Source organism: Protomyctophum bolini (assembly GCF_963924005.1).
Source record: "Protomyctophum bolini genome assembly, chromosome: 24".
Classification (NCBI taxonomy): Eukaryota; Metazoa; Chordata; class Actinopteri; order Myctophiformes; family Myctophidae; genus Protomyctophum; species Protomyctophum bolini.
This window is the reverse complement of record NC_137885.1, coordinates 534,631-540,000: the sequence shown is the minus strand read 5'-3', so window position 1 is coordinate 540,000 and position 5,370 is coordinate 534,631. Positions and strand designations below refer to the sequence as shown.

The 5,370-nt window shown below is 38.2% G+C and overlaps 1 long non-coding RNA gene across 1 annotated transcript; it reads right to left on the bottom strand.

Annotated features, from left to right (window-relative positions):
- Positions 1 to 1,084: 1,084 nt before the first annotated feature.
- Positions 1,085 to 5,059, bottom strand: LOC308311604. Its single transcript, XR_013963686.1, has 4 exons — positions 4,964 to 5,059; positions 3,888 to 3,968; positions 2,946 to 3,074; positions 1,085 to 2,789 (listed from the first exon to the last, which is right to left on the bottom strand). It is a non-coding gene; the product is annotated as an uncharacterized lncRNA (long non-coding RNA).
- Between the last annotated feature and the right edge of the window lie 311 nt (positions 5,060 to 5,370).

Here is a 5,370-nt window from a genome sequence, read left to right as displayed (position 1 = left end):
TCAGTCAGCTGATGAGTGGAATAGTAAGAGAGTAGCCTATAGGCTTACACTAGCGTTAAATGGTGCATTTATATATATAGCGCAGGCGCTTTACAGAGATGTGTGTGTGTGTGTGTTAGGGTGGCCACCTGCAAGACCTCAGAAAGGAGGACACTTTTTGCGGGGCTCGCTCCCCCGACCCCCCCCCCCCCCCAGATTCCAGATATTAATATTATTACTACTACTATTGCACCTGATTTTCACCACCATCCTCTCCAGCATTATGTCCACAGAGAAAATATATTTGCTAATTAAATTAACATTTTTAAATTAGGCTATAGGGTACCACAAAGGCCATTCATTTTATAATCAATTTATTTCATTTCATGTTTAGATACCGGTATGTTTTATGTTTAATCTCTTTCTTGTGGGGTTTTTTATACAGTCTTATGGTCATCGGTGTATAGGACATAGAAATAGAATGAAGCCAGTAGCCTATATGTATGTTCACAGTGCTTTAGCCTCCCTTTCTTTATGATGTCGAGCTCCATATTGCTCATTAAATGTAGTTTTTCATTTCGGCATATTTGGTTTATTTATCTCTGCATTAACTATACTAAATTGATTGTGAGAGCTCAACAAAGTAACAAACAGACCATCCCACTGGCAGTGTTGCCAGGTTTTGGAAGAGAACCAAGCAACCATGTCTATGAAAACAAGCCCAAAAGAAGCCTGACTAGGCTTAGTAGCCTATTATATAAAACAAGCCCAAAGTCGCTTATAATTAAGCGGACATGGCAACACTCCACTCGCTTCGGAGCTGAGCAGCGCTGCAGAGATTTTAATACCCAGGCAGACGACGTAAATGACAGTTATGGCACAAGCACTGTATATCACAAAAAACCGGACAATTATGTGTCCGGCCAGAGGTTGAGGTGGGAGGAGGACAGGTGGGTCTAAAACCGGACTGTCCGGCGTGAAACCGGACGTCTGGCCACCCGTGTGTGTGTGTGTGTGTGTGTTTTCTACTCAGCAAAAGCAAGGAGTAGCAATAAGGGATTGGTACATTATATATTTTATAGCGTTGTGATTTCCCCGTGCACACAAGATTTTATTTATTTTTATTTTTTCAGGTTGCCCTCTAACGTCTAACCTATATGTTATTTGGTTGTTGTATTTTGTGATGTGGAACCCCGAGAGTAGATGCCCTTTGACATAATCTTATGCGTCAGCTCATCGTCAACACGAGGGACGATATGCTGTTGATTTTCTTCTTTGTGTCCCCATTTAGACAGCCTTAAGTGACACGTGACGTGAACATTCACTGCGGTGATTTGAGCATTAGTAGGCTATAAATTAAGTAGTAACGCTCTTGTATTTAAGTATACTTTATGTTACAAATGTTCAAATAAACCGTACATTACCTGTTAAACTGTGAGGCATTGATAGACTATAACGTGTACATAATTACATTAAAACAAAATAGTTCAAATGACAGCATTCTGAATATGTATGCATTGCTGCCACCTGCTGGACGTTTACCGGTAATCCACAATAAGTATTAACTTGGTATTAAACAAATTAATGTTGAACATGAAATATATCCTTTTCAAATGAATTGCAGATTAATAATTTGATGAATTGCCATTTTGCTCTAGCTTGTAGAGCTGACAACAAATTTTACCCACGTTTTTACATTTGTAAACCTGATATGCTTCCATTTATGAATATAATCATGTGTGGTCTTGTAACACCATTTCTATACAATACAAAAGAATACAAGAATAAAATTGGTCATCAATTTCATTGCAATCAAGTGGTGTGAAGCTATCAATATCATGTCATGCTTTCAAGTGACAAAACTACACAGCGTGCTGAACATACAAATATCTCTTGGGCCCCATCGTTTAAGTTAAACTCCAACACCTTTTTTTTTTTTTTTTTTTACTTCTGTGGCTTCTATGTATTGCCTGCATTCACTCTAGGAGCTTGTATATCAAACACTACCACATACATGTTATTTATATAAATATACACACAAAAGTTGGTCCCTAAGTGAGAGTATATGAGACAATCCCGATGGATTTGTGGGTGCCAACAGCTGCTCCAATATAGGCCTACACCATACAAATATGTAGTATAAATACTATAAACATACACCTTCTCATTTCTGTCACATAGGCCTGCAAATAACAGATCAGTTTTATAATTAGTAGCCTACTTGTCTTTCAATGTTCACTTTCAACTATCAAAAAATAGTATACTGAGAATATATAGTTCGATCTGTGTTGGGTTCAGTTCATACTTTTTTTTCAGGGGGCGCTTTATGCTGTGGCACAAAGTTATCCTGTCACCACTGCTGATGAGCAAATGGGGAAAACTCTACATAACACAAATTATACAACCACCAAGATAATACTAGTGTGACTGTCAATACAATGTTTCATTTTACCTTAATGATGTGTAATTATATATACATGTACTAGGCTGTGAAAACACATCCTGTCAACATACCTGCAGATGGGTAACATACCTGCGTTACTCTTCTGAACAACCCTAATCACAAATATCATGTTTGTACACCAGTGGAAGATGACCTTGAGTATGTATACATGTCGGACAGAAAACCTGTAGAGATCAAAATGTGTGACATTGCGACACAATTTGAGCTTGTAGAAGGTATTCTTTTCCCATCTTCATGGAATGGAAACTGTCATGGCGAGGGAAGCTGACGTTTTCAGGGAGAAGCAGGCTCTTGTATGATGTTGGGGAGATGGTAAAAGGGATGTCATCTGCAGCAACCATGGCTCCTAGAATAAAGTAATTATCCATACAATACAAGTTAGTATAGCCTAGAAGATCAGGGGGGTAGCATTTGATGTCACAGCATAGAAAAAAATGCAAACAAAGTACTGTATGAGCCTATGAAATAGACAAAAACAAGTAATGTTTATTTGATGATCTACCATTCAATGACCTTCCCATCAACGGTGTCTTTGTTGAAGGTGGAACGTGCTGGGAAGCTGACGTTTTCAGGAGGGAGCAGGTGGTTGAATGAGACTGGTTGTGGTGTCATGCTTGTGCACAGATTACATCTGTATTTGAAGGAAAGGAGGAGACATGCACATAGAACAACTATAAAATTATATCCACATGAATTCATTTGTTGCATGTATGTTTATACTATTTATTTTGACTTATATATTGGAGCATATACGTATTAGTTACCGTTTTGGGTACACAATCCAACTATATAATAATAATGATATAAAAGGTGGACTTAAAGTAGTAACCCAGGCATTGTATGCTCACAAAGCCTGGCAGCACATCGTTGTGGATGTTGACCAAAGATCCACCAAAGTGGTTCAACTTAATTCCAGCAGGGACCACGATGTAGAAACCATTTTCTGATTATTATTTCTGTTATTTAGCATGATCAGTTTAAGCCCTATGCTAATGGCACTACTGGTTGCCGACGGCCAGGTGGAAGTTCTTGCCACGTGTGCTCAGTACAAACTGATCTCCCAAATGTGTCTGTTGAGTTTAACTTATGATTTATTCTCTGCAGCCATTTTCCTATACAGCATACACATCAAATAACACAAAAGAAACAGTTGAACAAACACAGGCAACCAGCCGTCCTGAACACAGTGGAAAACTGTTTGTCTGCCACTGGCAACACCTCTGCCTGATTAGCAACCTGGGCTGGCCTTGACATTGACCAAGCTGCAGTGACATTGTTAATTAGTAAAACAGGAGGTCATAATGGCTCTTACACACGTTGTTGAATGTGACTTTGTACTTTATTCTATCCCTTTGTTTGTTGTGTTTTCTGTTATCTATGCTGCTGTACTGTCTGAAGGAAGTTTTACTAGTACTGTACACAAGATGTAATAATGAAGCACAACCTTGAACCCTTGAATGTGGTGTCATCTAGAGACAGCAGCTCCTTCCTAGATCACTGCTTCCTTGCAGTGCTCCACCACATGCTGTTGAAAAATCAAACATTGTTTTTACATTTCATAATGCATATAGTAGTCATGTGGCAAGGACCTTTCACTGTATCTCTCCAAATGGGACATAACACAGTCATATTACTGGAACTGCAATGATACAAGATTACTGTGCAAAAAAAATGTTTGCTTTTTACATGTTTGTAGTGTTTTCAGAGCCTTTTATGGGTGTCTCATATTGGATAGGATGTTCAAATCGAGGCAATATAATCACAATTGTATGAACAAAACAAATCCATGGATCTGGCTGGAACAGTCGATAGAGCGCTCGTCTTTTGACTGCTGCAAGGTTAAGGTTATTGCGGGCCAGGTCTGCTCATATGTTCTCTGTAATCAGAGAACATTTTAAAAGAACCAATTCAACATGTTGACAAGTGCAGAACACAACACAAATCTTCTAAAGGTATGGAAAGTAATAGTGATGCACAATATATCAGTGGCATATCAAAATATCCCTCAGATCAGTCTCAAAATAATCCAGATTAATTCCACAGATATTGATGACACAATAATAATGTGACCGATTGATCATCAATCTTAATTTGTACTCACAGAACAGCCATTCGGCCTGTCTCTGTCGCTTTTGTTTTGTTTTTATTTTTTAATAAAGTATATTTATTGTTTTTTTAAAGACAAACAGACATTATTGATTGATTTAATACGTTATTAACAGGCTTTGAGCCAAGCCAAGGTCTAGGCTTGTTTGTGGTCTTCTCAATTGTATCTGTTTTCATCATGTGCTTTCAACCAATCGACATACACATTGTATGGTAGACGGCATGGTAGGCTATGTATAGTTGAAAAGTTAACGTGGCGTTAGCTAGCCTTAGCGCTGCTACGCCACGGTGGCCACACAACTCAACACTCATAAATCAACATTCGACAAGAGCTACGGACCACGTTAAAACATTGTCTTTATGGTCTTTACCCATGATGTTACACATTTATTGATTATTTTGTGTTTATTTTACCATAATCTTGTCAAAGCGGTGCGTATCATAGAGCTATAAAGGAGGTAGCCCCTGCTGCAGCGGCAGCCTATGCATGACATAGTCGTTGTTTACTAGAGACTAGAGAGTCATCCATATCACTTCCGGTTCAAGGTTCATTTAATATCTATACTTTCATTGATGCATTGCTGCCACCTGCTGGACGTATTATCCGCAACCATCATATTACCATTGTTTAATGACAAAACCTTATTTCATTGATAGAATAATCAACACATTTGCAGTGATCTATCATAAGACCTTCTTTACTAAATGTCAACAGTTTTAACCATTGCAGTAATGCAAATGAAGTGCAGACTCATAATATACAATATTGTCATTTTGTCTATAGCTTGTAGAGCTGGCACAATAATAAATCACCCACTTCT